The sequence below is a fragment of the Haliaeetus albicilla genome, chromosome 13 (assembly GCF_947461875.1).
Source record: "Haliaeetus albicilla chromosome 13, bHalAlb1.1, whole genome shotgun sequence".
Lineage (NCBI taxonomy): Eukaryota > Metazoa > Chordata > Aves > Accipitriformes > Accipitridae > Haliaeetus > Haliaeetus albicilla.
Genome location: NC_091495.1, coordinates 8,670,084 through 8,686,591, shown reverse-complemented (window position 1 = coordinate 8,686,591; position 16,508 = coordinate 8,670,084). Strand labels below are relative to the sequence as shown.

Genomic DNA, 16,508 nt, shown 5'->3' with positions numbered 1-16,508 from the left:
ACAGCCAGTAAATTTCAGGGGTGCGCTGGATGCAAAGATAATTCTGGTTTTGCACTTTCACTGGGTATTTTGGGAGGTTTTGTCTATGAACTTGGAGCCTTGTAGGACCTTCAAAGCCAAAATAATAAAATTCATGCTGTTAAACATTATTCACTGAGTTGAGAGGTTGCAGCGTCGTGTCTGAAATGGTGGGTGGCTTTTTAGCAAACGCCCTTTGCTGCTGAACAGGGGGCAGGCTCCAAACTGAAACTCACCTTGTGCCTTTGTTAAAAGATTTTCAAAGGTGTTGCTGAAAGGTAACTGCTTAAGTGCCCCTTGGTGCTTTTGAAAACCTCTTCTGCTTTACAAACCAATTTGCAGGTCCAGCCCCTCTGAACTGCTCCGGCAGTGTGCGATAGGCAGAGCGGCACCCTGGTTAAATATTTCAGACCTAAAACAAGGCCAGGAGCTCCCGTGGCGTGCAGCCGCACATGCTTTTGGGCTGATGTCTCTAGCAGGCAAAGACAGCTTTGCTCCACATGTGGGCAGCTACCAGAAGACTGCAGCAGGGCCACTTTTGGCAGAGGATGTCTCGCAATAAAGACTAGAACCAGCTTCTAGATCCCTTTTCTCCACATTGCCCAGGACTTCCAAGGGGTTGGCTGCAAATGCCTGATACTTCATTTCCTCTCTTCCCTCAGCTTTTAAATGGGAATGAGTTGTTTTTGTTTGAACGCTTGGCCTTCCTTGCGGTAGTCCTCGAGAAACAGACTCTGTACGCTGCCTTAAAAGCTGACTATGCAAACAGATGGGACACAGGACTGCGAGTCAGGAGGCTATGGCTTTCATCCCAACCCTGCTTTTAGCCGAGTATTACCTGCAGAAGGTCACTTTACCTCTCATTTCCACGCCAAATATTTGGACTATGAGCGCTTTGGAGTAAGGATAACACCTCCTTACAATTTTGGACAGCATCAGCCTTGGCAGAACTCTGATTTTAGGTGAATCCAACCACAACAGTAAAAGGCAGCCCGTAGACAAGGTCCCAGGATAATCAGCATGATCATGGCAACAGACAAACATTTTACAGCTGAAGACACTGAGAGTTAAACCCAATGAAGTTAATGAAGATCTTGTACAACTCGACAGCTTGAGTTTTCCTTAATATTTTCACCAAGTCATTCCCTCTAACATATCTATTAAAGATGAAGTTTGCTAATTATACAGCTATGTAGCACTGATACTAAGTTAAAGTATTCCAGCTGTATAAATAGAGAAACACTTAGGCAATTGCTTTTGATTTAGGTAATAGTTTTACTTGCTACTTTAGGGCTATTTAAAGAAGCTGCTCTCCCTGTTAATGGCTAAAATAAAACAAGCTGACGGGTGGATGCCAGCATCAAAAATCAATCCCACACAGTCAGCTCTCATTAGCACCTTGCTGGCAGTATCTCTCTGAAGAAAGGTCCATGCCCAAGTCAGGGAGAAAACAAGCTTTCCCCTTACTCTATCACCTTCAGAGACTGAAGCACACAGATACTGCAGTCAGGTCACTTGGCCTGAATGTAAAAAAAATGGATGGGAAATTCTGATGACTGACATTTTTCTGAATGCTCAAAAAGGTGCTGTGTTAACCCAGCACCTTGTTCCCCCAAAACCTGTGGTGTTGGTTCAAAATGATGCAACAAGCAAGGCTCAAAACAGGAAACAGAAAAAGGAAGTATGATGGTGATAATGAGGCCAGGCAGTAAATCAGCAAGAAACAAGCACATTTTCAAACCATCACTTATTCATGTGAAGTTTTTAGTATTAACTTGGATTCATCTTTCTCCCTGATCTCACATCTTCACTTACTTCATGACGGTAAGTATTCAGGGTCGATAGACAGAATCGTTTGCAAAACTGTGAAAGTAATTTGCTCAAGAGTAGAAGTTGCAAAAAGGTGAATGGAAAGGCTACAACTCTGGCCCAAGCCAGTACATAGCAAGAAGCACAACTACGTTACTCTCCGGCAAACAAAAGTGAGCAGAGTGCAGCCTGTAGAAACACAGCAATAGATGACCCTTTCTTGGGTTGGGTTACAATGGTACTATCTAATGCACAGAATATACACTTATATGCTTGTTTTCCCTCATTAAACTCCTGGGCTTTATTTGTAGGGTGAGCAGAGAAAAAAAAAAAAAAAAGATATTTTCCAAAAGAACAGGCAGCAAAAGTAAAGTTGCTTCAAAATAATGTTTAATGGTCACCTACCCCTTGAAATTGAGAAAGTATAGGGTAAGATAAGTGCAAGATTTAAGATTCCAGCTATTTAGGATACACCTGGATGCACTACTGTATAATAAGTGTTGCTCAGATTGTAGCTAAAATAACAGTACGGAAACATGGAAACTCATCAAACCAATTGATCTAAAATGCCTCTGTGAGATGACAGGAAAAATTTGGGAGCAATAGGTAGTCAAGCTGCTCATATACTTCTCACAGATGGATTGAGAACCTTTTAAAAAATATGAATATGTTTGACGAGAGTGATCTTCAACAAAGATTTGCTCCATGGCATTGGTAGGCAGCTGGGAAAAGCACAGTTTGGCTATTGGAAATCCTTCAAGTCCTCTTGTCAAGTAGGTGTTATAGGTGGTTGCTTTTTCAAAAACAGGTCAGTTCTGAGGGGTGCAAGTGTTTGGAAATCATTAGATAGCTTGATTCCACCTGTATTCAGAAGCACAGGAAGGATATTCTTCCAAATGAGATACACATCTGCATTTGGCTAGAAATCTAAATCTGGTGAGAAAACAGGTCTCTTTGGTTGAGTTTCCAGAAGTATTTTTCAGTCTGAACAGTTACTATAAGCCAAAGTAAAAAAAAAACAACCAAACCCAACAAGCAGTTGAATGGAAGTCTTGCAAGATTTTGCTTGATAAATATGAAAATGTATTTTCCAAAATGAGATTGTGCTTGCTGATATCCTGGGGTGGATGTCAGCCTGGTGGCTGTGCTAGAGCAGGGTGGGCTTCAAGTCAAAGGTGAAGGTACCAGTGAACATGGGTATGAGATTGACATGACTTCTCAGTGACAGGCAATTGGCTGTACTGCAGCCTATATTTATTCAGTTGGCCCATCCCTAAACTGATTGGGCTGGTGTTTGCAGTAGGATTAATTTTAACTGGATGCTCTTAGCTGTAATAGCATATTGCATTTTAATTTGGTTACTTAACAGTTTTCACCAAGAGTGAGCACCATGCTCTAGGAAAAGAAGCAGATAAATGAAATCTAAGCATCTTCATTATTTTGTCAGGAAAAGGACAGGTCACATTTGTTTGGCCTTTTTTTCCCAAAGACCAATCTTTGCCCAGTCATGCGCAATCATGACAGAAGTGCATTCCCCACTGTTAGCAGGACAGGCAATACTGAAATAAGTGCATGATGACATCTACTTGTGTTAAAAATAGCAAAACAAACCAACCAACCAAACCCCCCCAATTAATCAGCAACAGCAGCCTATTCAGTAAAAACAACATGGTATCGGCCCCTTTAAGCAGAGGAGATTTAAACCTCTGGGAGTCTCTGGGATGAATCTCCCAGGCTCTTGCAGCAAAAGGGTCTCTCTGTCGCTTGCTGCTTTCTCCTTTTCCCTCCATGTGCAGTCTCACACTTGCCCCAGGTGGCTGAGCTCCAAGGCACCATCGCTAGCCAATTGCCTGCACTGTATTCTCCTGGGTGGAATAAAGATCCCTTTAAAAATAATTGTATTTCAGTTAGGAGGGAGGCAGAAGGGTGTGCTAGACCCAAGCAGGAGGCTAGAGAGCTCTAGCTAGGGAGAAAAGCTGGTCTGGTCTGTTTGTTTGCCTCTTTGAAGGGCTGCTTTAGGGTCTGGCTCCAAGTTCAGGATTTTCCACGCTGAACCTGATTTGAACCTGAATTGGAGCCCAAGTTTCCTTTGGACATAAATCAGTTTAGGGACAAGATCTGTCCAGAGACACATGTGAGCAACTCCTGTTGAAGTTAAGGGCTGATGTGTGCGTGCACATGTCTGTGTAACTGTAGGAAGGTCATGACTACGTGCCTATTTTATAAACTTTGGGTACTTGTTTGATGTGTTTTTTGCCTTTCATTGCCTCTGTACGCAGTAGTGATTCCTGTTTCTCAGTGTTTGGAAAGAACGAGGCTTCTCCTGACACTAGCTGTTGGTCTCAGAAGACATCGTATGTAAAGTCTTGCTGGATTTCCATCTCAGTCAAATGTTTACAACAAAATTCTGGAAATGAGAAAGTCAGGGTTGCGTCCTCCTGCCTGGCACACACATGCTGTCTCGCTGTGGCTGATCAGAGCGAGCCAAAGCTATCCAAGATGTCCTGCAAGACTGAAAACATTGAACCAACTTCTCTGCACCTTCTACACTGCTCCATGCCACCTCTGGTCTCTGTGGGACTGCACACATTCACACGTGTACAGCAAGCCATTAACCTTAGGTAGGTAGAGGTTTTTAGTTTAAAAGAAACCCGGTAAAAGCATTCCCCTTCAGCAGACCCATCTCCCAAAGATTTTATTATTCTTATTCATTCTGAGATGTCTTTTTCTCCATGTGGAAAGAAGCCCTCTAGTTTTCTTTAAGAGAAGTCTTAAACATCTGGTTAACCTGCAGGCATAACAAGGTGGGGGGAAATCACCGGGGGAACTGTATGGCACATGCACAGAGCATGTGGGAAGTTTCTTAGGGAATTTTTTTTTCCTGTCAAAGGACATTGCTCAAGAAGTGAAGGCCAGTTTCCAGTGAGAGTGGCAGCCTTATACCTTGAATAAAGCAAAGATCCTAAACAAATACAGACTTAATTACTTCTCTAAGCATCAGCTGGAAAGCTGTGTATCACAGGCGTGTCATCAAGTAAGCAGTCTTGTTAAACATATAACAGATGGTTGATCTCTTCTGGTCCTTCTTTACTAACGGCCACTGCTGTCTCTATTGGATGTTGTTTCCACAGCAGATGTGCCTTAGAAAATGATGGAGTTTGCTTTCTGGTTATGATAACCTTAAATACTTAACAACTACCTTTGTATACTGCATTCAAGAGATTTTTTTGTTGTTGTTTTTTCTCCTGAAAACTATAACAAAAGTCAGTTCAGCATCAAGTATAGAGTTGCTCTGTGTGTGGAAAAAAGCTAATAGCTCCAAGTACAGCACAGTACGAAGTGGATCTCCATACCTTCAAGCTCTCGGGGAGAAGGGAAAAAAAACACTGGATCAAATTTAGCTTTGGCGTAAGCGGGTGCAATTCCCAGAGGGATTTGCACCCGCTTACGCCAGGATTGAGTTTGGCTCATGGAACTTGCAGGGTGGTCGCGTAATTAAATTATATGGTGGTTCAGTATATTTCTACAATGCCAAATGATGCAATATTTTTTCAAAAAGGACAGCTGTGCATTATTTAAAACAAACTAGCCTACTACCTTCATCGCCCGCTTGCTTTCAAGATTCAGCAGTTTTTCAACCCATCATTGAGGCATCTCTTAAGCTTTTGTCTTTAGACAGGAACACTGACAGTCTGAATTATACGCTGCTTCCTCCTTATTAGAAGCTGCTTATAAAAAAAATACTGCCACTGTGGTCTACAGTTCAATGAAGTCCATTGTAAACTCCCCAGTATAACATAAACCTCCCTAAAACACATAAAATTATTGGCTTCCAAGACAAGTCTCACTGAAAGAAAGCTCTGTATTTAGTCTTTGCTTAAAACACAGGTATTTAGTTTGGAATTCAAACTCCCAACTCAGTTTTAAAAGGTTGGGTCCAAGGAAAGTTGACACGGACCATGTAATTTTAATTAAAGAAAGATTTTGCTCCTTTATGGCCAACAGGGGCATTGTAACGTTGACATATTGATGCTAAATAATTATGAGTCCATAAATAATTCAGTATATAAAAATGCTGTATGGCTGGTGCCAGGTAGCAAAGGGAAATAGCATTGAAATAGCTGACCTGCCAGGTTACTACTACAATGCCAGGGGATAGACAGGTAATGTGACCTAGCAGCTATCAAAACAGTGAACACCACAGGCTACACTACCCACAGAGAGCACTTGAAAGTGGAAAACCAAGGGCTGTCCAGTTTTGTCACCTCAGTATTTTAGCACCACTGTCATAGAAGAGGATAAACTTTTAGCAGTGGTACCAAGGAGAAAGGCAGTAGGGAAATCACATGCAGAAAGAGAAATATTAAAAAGCAAATTAATGATGAATTTAAGGCAGCTTTTTTTTTTTTTTTTTTCAGGAGCTGGGCAAATACCACAAACTTATTTCCACGGATAACCATTCACCTTTAAGACCGAATTCAGTTCAGATGTGCTCCTGACCCTTTGGCATTCAGTCTCCCTGAGCTTTCAGAGTCAAATATTCATTGGCATGGATAACTGGGGAAAACAAACCTTAACCTCTCACTCTAGGGTATCCACGCCAGCAGGGACATATTTTAAGAAAGATGGTATTTTAAAGTTTTATTTATTTATTTTAAAGTTTGATAAGGAGTCTTGCAGCTCTGGACCAAATGAAACATGTCACGCAAGTTTGTGATGAGAACTGTACCCACAGGGCTTTCTGAATATGTTTCTGCTCTGTGCCATTAGCTGTGATAACACTTGAAAATGCTCTGCCTGTGGATGCTGCGCAATCAATATATTTTATACACAATGAACATGAGGATTATAGGGAATTGGAGGCCTCAGGCAGGTACAATCAAGGAATCTGCCTCAAGCTTCACAGAGATGCACACAAACAAACACTGCATTGAAACATTCCTCACTGAATTAACTATAAGATAGCAACCATATGACCAGGTTTCATAGGAATACACAACACCTACTAAAGCTCCATGGCCTCATAAATAAATTAAAAAAACATACATAAATTTAAAAAAGCAGCTCAAACAAGAATATCCAATAAGAAACCCCTTGTGTTGGATTAAATTAACAAAGCAAAGACAACTGCTAACAATGGTACTTGGAGACTTTATCAAGTCAGGGCTTGCTGGAAGAACAAGTGCTGAACAGGAATAAAAAGGAAATGCTGGATTACTCCTTGCATCTGCCAAAATTAAAAGACTACCTCAATCCAAGAAAACCCTTGCAGCCAGCAAAATGTATGGTTTTAGTAATTTACCTCTGAAAATTTAGTTTTCCATGCTTGGTCTTGGTTCATTGCCCCTCTCACACCTACCTTAGATCTTTGTGCATGCTCCAAGCTGCCCCTGCAAGTACAGTCGTGTTTGATTTTCATTAGTAAATTAGAACAGAAAAAAAATTAAGAAACCTTTTCCTTCAAGGAAATAGTCTTCAAATATCTGTGTGCCCAGTTCTGTGTCTGCATAGATGGTGCCAGACAAAGACACAGCCAGCCCTACGCACACAGCAGAAGGGCCAAGCAGGACGATGCCTGCAGTGGGAAAGCCAGGTCTACCTCCAGCTTCACACACGCCAGCTGGTGGGATGCAGGCAGCTACCTCTGCCAGGTCCTGGTGACTGCAAGGCGTATGAGCAGCAGGAGTGCAAAATAAAGCCCAAGGACACTTTCAGATGCCAATCCAAGGTTGCCAAGGGGCTTGTTTTGTTTTGACCCCATGCAACTCTTGTCACATCTCCACTGCAGGTGCAGCCCTCTTTCATCCTTTAAATCAAGACTAAATTTCCTTGTCCATAGTTTGGGAAAAGAATAGGCTCCTCCAACTCCGACCAGAATGGCACCTCCCACTGAATGATTTCTTCCCTCTTATTCCTCTCCTCCCCCACCGTGACAACTGCCTTGTGGTTGCTGTTGCAAGAGCCAATGTTACAGGTGGACCTGACAGCTTGTTAGTGCAGTTTGCTCTGCTCAAAACCTTCATCCCTCCTTTTTTAAAAGAGGAATATACCCAGATCCCTGACCTGGATCCCTAGTCTCACTTCACAGGTGGAACCCATGCTTCAGTTCTGGAGAAACTGAAGACCTTTATGTCCACTTGTGGACTGGGTTCACAGAGCTAAGGAATCGTCTAGGCAGAGGGCCACCACCAGTATGTACCCCTGAATCTTCATCAGCACTCACGAGAACTTACAATGGTCACTCATTACCACCTTTATTTAGGAGGGGAGCTTTGTCAAGGCCTCAGCATTGGCCAAATTTCATCCCCTCCAAACCAACCGGGCTTTGGGAATGCTTTCAAATTCAAGAGGACCAGAGCAAGTCCAGGCCAGAGGGCATGAGCTCTCAGGTCACTGCAAACAAGACGCAAGCCACCGACCACAAAGTCTCTTGCACACCATTCATTGGGAATTCTCATAAAATTATCGCTATCCTTTTTGCTGAACCCTGCCAGATGACAGAAAACCAAGACAACCCCCCCCCAGCTTGACAAAGTATCGCGTGCGTAAAGGGCCTAGGGCATCTAATAATGAGGGATAAAAATATGCAGAGAGGAGGCAGAACAATTCATTGACCATAGTGCATAGGCTAAGGAGAAATGGAGATAAAGCTTAATACAGAGAAACCTAAACAGGACAAAAGCAAGCTGGATAACACAGTCCACAGCTTACAAAACCAGCCTTGGCTGGCAGAGAGGCACCTGTGATTTCTGGGTGGCTTTTCCACCAATTCTTGGCTCCATATCCCTGATGGAGCAGGGGCATCCCTGTGGGGAAGCTACTGACATGGTCATTGCCACCGCGGTGGAGCCAACTTTGACGGAAATGTATGTTTGTGCACATTTGTTAACAGGCCAGAACTAAGAGTCAGAGCTTTTATCTCCTTTTATACCACCTTTCCTAAGAAGCTCCATGATCCAAAAAAAAAAAGCAAAAAAAAAAAAAAGCATTATTTCCATGGCTGAGAGCCCGATATGCTCATTCTGAAAGAAAGAGCAACGTGTGCCTGTGCAAATGGTTTACTTTCCAAGAGGCCTTTGTGATTTGTCAGATTAACACCTGGAGAATGAGACAAGGAGGAGTTTCATCCCCAGGCAGAGCGGGCCATCCCCCAAGTTTCCTCACGACCTCTTTTGCAGAGGTGGTTCCCAGAAGAGAGAGCAAGCAAGTTGCTGTATGCCGTGTGTGGCCTAGCTCCTATTCCCAAGCTCTTAGCTGCTTAATTACCCTCCTTCTGAAGGGTCAATCTTTGGCTAAAGAATACCCTGCACTCAGTTATCCCTCATGCTAATGAATGCTAATAAAAAGCATTTAGTTGACTAATGCAACATAAAACTCTGCCCTATTTCATTGCATCTGCTTAATAAGAACCTCATTTAATATCAAATTACTGCCTGCTCAGCCAAAGCCTTGTATTTGTGGTAACAGGGCTGCGAGGCGGGAATATCAAGAGCTGCAATATGGAAATTCCTCACTAATATTCTCTGCAGGGCTGTGCGATTACTTAACTCATTTAGCTGAGCAAGTCTGATGGCTCAGCCAACTGTTTCACAACACCGAGTGCAATGCTAGGCAACTGGCCTCCCCATGGGCTGGTCCTGCCGTATCGCTTTTCCTGGGACCCAGCTATTAACAGTTGCTTTGGGGATTTCAAAGAGGATCACAGATAGTGTTACCAAATGAATGAGCTTGTAGTAGTGAACAAGAAATCCTGCTTCTTCCCAGTCAATCAAACAGCAGCCAGAGGATGCCCTGTGAGACAGCAGCCACAAAGAAACAGCATGGCTGGGTTTTAACACCCATCTGTTCGTACTGGGGAGCACCAGCACATGGACAATTGTCTGCATTTAAAAATATGCCCGCTTGCAGTTTTGGAGAAACCTGCCCTAAAACTCCACCCTGCCCCTCCTCCTCCTCCCCACAGCCGCTTGACTCAGCTGGCTCCTGTAGAAAATAAAGTTCTCCATACCACACATCAAACCTTTCGGGGAAATTTGAAAAAATGTAAACAGTGACAATTCCCAGCTCCCATGAACAATCACTTACCAGAACCATTTTCACACACATTCTTCACAGCTTTAATGAAACCTCAGACAGTAATGTTTTAGGGGAAAGGATTTAGTCAGTGTATTTGAGGTAGCAGAAGGAACCATATTAAGAAAGAATGCTAAATGTTACCATTCATAGACCATGGGTTTTTAAAACAATTAAAAAACATCCTATCGTGATTTTAACTCTGTACACAGTTTTGGCAAGACCAAATACTGAAATATTTTGTGCAGTCCTGGTTTACTTTTGTAAAAAGTATACTGAAAAATTGGAGAGGGTGTAAAAAAAATACAACGCACAAATGTGATTCAGCAGCTGCAGAAGCTGCCTTATAGTGGCATTTAAAGCATTTGATTTGCTTAGTTCAGTAAGAAGAGACTAGATTACGGAACATGTGTGTCTTCACAGGAGGAAAATGGTCTAAAAAATGTGATGAACAGCGGTAGAAAAATTACCTATGGCACTGAAGTCAGGCCAGCGCAGGGTATCCCGTGATGGGCATAGGCTAACAAGCAAAGCAATAGCTTTGCCATTACTGTTTTCAAAACTGATGTCTGTCTCGGAGATACGGTTTCATCGAATAAGTTATTGAGCTCAGGAAAAGATGTGGGTGGAAGGCAATGGTCTGCAGCAGGTCAGACTACAAGTGGTGTTGGATGGGATATGGTACAAATGCAGAGACTGGCAAGGGGAGAGAGTTAAAAAAACCCCGAGGAGACCCACTGTTGAGAGAAACCCGCCCAACTTGTGCGAGAAGCACAGCAGGGTAAACTCCTGCTGTGCAGAAACGTCCCTCCACACAGGGCATTGCTCTGAAGCAAGATAGCTTGTCCCTATGTATCTCCCTCTAAATCATCTTATTTTCACCGTGACTTTGCACCGTTACAGGCTCCCTGCAAGCATAATGCACATGTGCTAACACTAGGACAAAGCAACTGGAAAACAGAGCAGATATTCTAGCATATATTTTCCTATAAGAGGAAAAACCACACAGAGGGCCAGGAAACCCGCATTGTTTCAAGACTCTCCAGGGCCAGCAGATGTCCTGAGAGCTGCGGAGAAAAGCGTTTGTGGGAAAGGTCAGTGCCTGCGTTACACACCGAGGCTGCTGCCGCTACACCACGTCCACCTCCCTGGCAGACGGGAGGTGGATCACGGGCACAGGGTAGCAAAGTAGCATTGGAAAATTGGATATATCTACGATGGCGCACTAATGCATCTCAGTGTCTGCACGTGGTAGGAAACAGTGACCCCATCTTTTCCTGCTCCACAGGACTTCTGCAGATGGTTTCTGTGGTGTCAAAGCAAGAGCTTTTGGCTTCTGCCTTCACCACTGTTATCTTGTGCTCAGGTTTACCACTTGCACGGTTTTTACACTGCTGCTTCTCACAAAATGCTTGGAAACCAATGATGTGCCCAACTTTGGCAATTATAAATAGCTGTTCTGCACAGGAAGCCATTGCTTTCCACTCTCCCACCCCCCAGTTTCTCTCAAAAGTCAAAACTAGATAATTTGAGGAAAATTTTCATCCTCATTTACATGGAAAAAAATCATTGCGTGCAAAAAAATCACCCCCCCTGCATGCTCTGCCACCCACACCACCTGCTTTCCTGCTCTGCAGCCCACAGTCTGTCCCCAGCAACATGCAGAACCCAAAATTCAGTAGCAACCTGGGGTCCTATCATGATTCATTCTTTGGTATTTCTTGCCTGGTTTTGCTTTCAGTGGCAGGTTCCAATGGATTTGTGATCTCCATGTAAAACTCTGGAAAACCCCTGAAATAGTTCGGATTTGACTTAAAGCTGGAGATGCACTTCACGGGAAGGACAGAATTTGTGGGAAGAACTCAGCCCGTGTTCATCCACGGATGCACAAACCACGGCCAAACTTTGGTATGGAACAGAAATCCTTCTTCCCCAAAACGGCCTCATTTCTGATTCAGTTAAAATGAGATATTACTCTACTGTTAGCTTTGCCAGTCTTCAGATTCTCAAAGCCAGGATATTTCTTCACCTGCGAGGAGTACCACAAGACTTAAAAAAAGTACCGGACACCTAACATTACTTATACACATGCTGAAAGGGGACCACCGTTATGGCCAAAACTGCTGCCAGTGGTTATCACTATGACAGAGAGACCTCCCCGGTTGCCTTCGTGCCTCCCTTCATGCCTGGTGCAGAACATCACAGTTTGGCTCTGCCGCTGAGTGCTTCAGAGGAGTCTGGCAAAACAAGCCATTCTGTGGAATCTGGAAGGAGCTTGCAAGGAGGAACGATGTGGCTCCAGGACACCTATGGCATAAACAACTTGGAGCCGTATGGCATCTCCCCAGCACCCTAGCAGCATTGCTGCTGCTTTATGATCACACACTTAACTGTCTGCTTCCAGGTAAACAACCACCTCTTGATCAACCACCACTACTTTTAAAAGTTCGTTCTGCTCATGTACTCCGTAAGTCCTTTGAACATAAAAAGGCATCTTTTTAGCAAATTTCTAAGAAGGTCACTTATTGTAATGCAAAATACCAGAATGAACCAACAGGAACAAAAAAAAAAAAAGGACAAGTCTAAGTCAGCAAGGCTTGTGAACAGGCAAGAAAGCAGATGAAAGCTAGTGCAGCCCTACAGGAAAAGAGAAGACCTCCCTGGGCTTGTGTTCAGCCTGACAGCTCCCTGTCTGCCAGCTTTCACGGGTGGGGGGAACAGCAGTGGGATCAAAATAGGAGACCCAGAAGGAAGGACATCCAGGCAATGGACTGAAATGGCAAAATCTAGAGGACCTCTGGACAGATGTGTGCTGAGAGCAAGAAAATGTTCTCCCACACCTACTTGGGAGTCCCTGCCTCACCCTGGCCAGCCGCAGAAGCCAGCAGGGTCTCATGGGTTTGTAGAACAGAGCAGGACAGAGCAGGTGAAGAGGGACAAGTGCCCCTGACAGCCGCTCAAGCCCCTTCCCAACCTGGGCGTGATGGGACCACCACCGCCTTGTGCCACCTCTGCCAGGCAGCCACTGAACGGGGCTGCTGCCTCTGGAGCACCGCCGAGGAGCGAGCATATGGCAGGCCACAGTGTCCTCTAGAGGTGGAAAAATATCTTATAATTTGGTGACAGAGGAGGGCACGAGCGTGCTCGGAAGCAGGATTGCTCCACCAGGCCAGGAGGGATTGCTCCAGGCTGCTGAGGGACAAGGGTGGAGGACCGCTGGGCACTGGAGGGACAGGCAGGAATGGGGTGACACCACCTGGCTCCATCACAGGGGACAGTACCCCCAACACGATGGAAATGGTCAAACTTCACTTACTCAGATCCAAACCACAGAAAGAAAATGGCTCCTCAAGGCTCCCAGCTGTCAACCCCCAAATTTGGCAGCTTTTCTGCCCGTCACGCCTCTTGTACTCCTGGAGGGGGTTTATGGCCATTTGGGTTGCCAAACATAATTAACCTGATGCTGGGTGGGCACTCTGGGAGGGAGCCCTGCATGGTGGGGAGGCTGCTTGGTCTGGGCTCTTCAGGTCAGGTAAGGCATCTTTGTGAGGATAAAGAGGAAAAAATATATGCAATTGTTGCGTAAAGTATTGGTTTGGGCCAGGACCTGTTTCTGATCTTCCTAAACATGAGGCTTCATGTATGAAGCTGTGAGGCTTCATACAATTTTGTGGAAAATGAGGCTCATAAGTGCTCTAAAACTTGCTTTCAGCTAGTATCCTTATAAAACTAGGAAAGCCTCCTACGTATCTTTCAAAAACAGTTACGATTTAAAAAAAAACTATTGATGGGAAAGAGAGGAAAAAATTTAATATCCCTGAAACAGGCTTGATACTCTTGCCAGAAGCACTGTTCCTTGAAAGACAGATGCTCATGGAGAAGATCCCATCTTTTCTGTCTGTACCATTGCGGTGTAGCTGCTGGTAAACACTAGTCACCATAGACAACGAAGTCACACAAAATCACTGCACGAGGAAGAGTGCACTGAGGAAAAGCGAAAAGCAAGTACTGGAGTAGCACAGAGGTAAGGGGCTGCCGGACCTGCTGGAGCCCTGACTAGTTTCTTGCTGCCCTCTCCTGTCACAGCTGGAGCCATCAGTCAGCAGAAGCTCAAAACGCTGGGGGGGGGGGGGGTGTCTTCCAATCAGGAGACTAAAATTAGATTTGGAAATGCTGTCTCCTTGCAAGCAGACACTTGCATCCAAGCAAGGACAAAGGCCTGGTGTTTGACAAATCAAGAATCAAATGAATGAAAGACACCCACACCCTGTCAGGCCGTTTCCCTGAAGCTCTTGCCTTGCTTTTCCCTCCCTATCCTCTCTTAGCTGTAGGCTGCTGCTGTTCCCTCAGAATAGATATCACAGAGTGTCCTGGCATCCACTTGCCCCAGGAGTCCCAGCAAAGCCTCTCTTGGCTCTCAGCCAGGTCTCATAGGTCCATCTTTTGAGCACCAAACTCTGTTATGGTGAATATTACTAAACAAATGAGCGTTCAGCAACTCCCTTTAGTCCAAGGGGAACGACTAACCACCTCCCACCACCCTTTTGGCTTGGGCTTAGACCAGTCCAGAGCAAGCCACAGCACAAAGAAGCTGGGGATATTAACCACAATACAAAGAATTATTTATAAACTGATAATAGCTGTAGAGCCATGGTACCTACCAGCTCTGCTTCATGGAGGGAACGCTCAAAGTGCCAATATCCTGCTTGTTCACCAACCACTGACTGAGAAACCAGATGTCCACAAGAGGACTGAAAGCCTCTGGGAGATTTATAAAGGAATACTTAATCTCTGCATCCCAGTCTTGCAGTCCTACTTGCTAAACCAGCCTGAAAAGTACAATATTTCCCCCAATTCTAGCCTAGGAGAGGGAGGAGAATGAAAAGAACTGAATTTTAGTGTGTTTTTAACCAGCTCCGACCAGTGGCCAAGCCTGACCATGTGTGGCACTGGCTGAACTGATGGTAGGTGTCCCACGGCAGAAGCTTACCCTCCCTCCCACTGCATCCCAAGCAGCATCAGTAGGTCCAGTGGGGTGAGACGACAGCTCTCCCTGCTCAGGGTGTATGATGGAGGCAGGCTGTAGGATCACCTCTTGGCTCAACACCCCGGGTGCCACGTACTCCATACATTTTTAAGTAGCAAAATGTACCGAGAAGCAAGTGATAAACACTTTTTGTGTAAATCCTGTACAGGCAGGGTTTCTAAGCCTGAAAGTACAAACCAAAACACAAACCAAGGTCCCTCAGTGCTAAGTTCACTCGAAGACGCAAATCTCCAGTTTTTGCTGGACTGATCAAGCCAACAGATCTAGCTTTAGTAGAAAATCAGAAAAGTTTCCAAGCCAGGAGACCTAATGCCTTGCTCGGGCAGGGAAGAGCTTCATTACTTGCTGGAATAAATGGTTAGAAGCTGCACTGCTGCGGCGTGCCCAGCAGGTGGTAATATTTGTTAAAAGTTTAACCAATACATCCCTGAACAGCAGCAGTTCGCACCTGAGTGTAACAGAACAATTCCACTATTTGAAAAGAACATGATTTTAAAAAAAAAAAAAAAGCATTGGGAAATAATTGCGTCGATTTGGTCAGATTTCTGCTCTCCATTCTGAATAATCTGTCTCTGCACAGAGCAGTAAGCACTGCATACTGAAGCAAAACTCATTTTCATATTGTTCCTATGTGCTGAAGTCCATAAAAGATCACAAATTTTCCTTGGAGTAAACTAGGATTTCTGCACATGATTTTGTATCTGTCCCCAGCATTCCCCATTTCCAGGGACAGGTGGTACAAATTCACAGCTTCTTTTTCCTGGCCTCAACTTGACTTTAGATTTCTGATACTTGTGTTATTATTCATTCAAATTATTTATTACCTGATAACTCAAGCACTTGGGAGTTGGTGATAAACAACCACTGAAACAATCTTCCCTGAAGAGCTGCTGTACTGCACAGCAAGCAAGGCCTGTGTGAATAAACATGGGAATGTGTCTTTCTGATCTCTATAGGGTAAGCACATTGCTCACGTGGCCGTATAGCACTGCTCAGTGCAGTAGCAGCATCACCACCTGAAATACCAAGCAACTGGGAACTGGCCCAAACATGAGTGCTCACCTCTTCTCAGATAGCATACCAAGCCTTCCACCTGATGAGGATCCCCCACAGAGGCAGATCGCTTTCTGTCCAGGACAGGTCCTCCCTGCCTGTCCTTACAAACACATCTGCAGGAGGAACCTGCCATGCAGCTGGAGGGATGACCTGCCTCCATTCAGTATTTGCAGCCTTTTCTCCTCCAGGAGACCAGGAATCTTATGTTTCTCTTTTCCTCCCTGAAACAAGAGTCATTTTCCTTATGATGGGATGGGCAACAAAGCCTGAAAGCAGTATCCCACCTGAAAAGGAGGGCATTAACACCAGAGGCAAGGAAACTGTTCAAAACAGTTCTTTCCCACAGAAGCAGCAATACCTTGAATAGACTACTTAAATACCTATCAGGTCAGAAGGATATGGCAAGTATAATCATGGACCCACGACATGTGGGGCTAGGGAAGCCCTGGGATAGACCTCTTGGGGTGAAGGTTGGTCGAAGGTCTCTGAGACGGCTGCCTCCTTG

The 16,508-nt window shown here is 44.5% G+C and overlaps 1 long non-coding RNA gene across 1 annotated transcript in view; it reads right to left on the bottom strand.

Moving 5' to 3' along the window:
• LOC138688829 (uncharacterized) overlaps positions 1 to 16,095 on the bottom strand; it is a 75,535-nt gene extending 59,440 nt beyond the window's left edge. Inside the window, exon 1 of the long non-coding RNA XR_011327632.1 lies at positions 16,010 to 16,095. This is a non-coding gene — a long non-coding RNA (uncharacterized lncRNA). The remainder of the gene's footprint in view (positions 1 to 16,009) is intronic.
• Between the last annotated feature and the right edge of the window lie 413 nt (positions 16,096 to 16,508).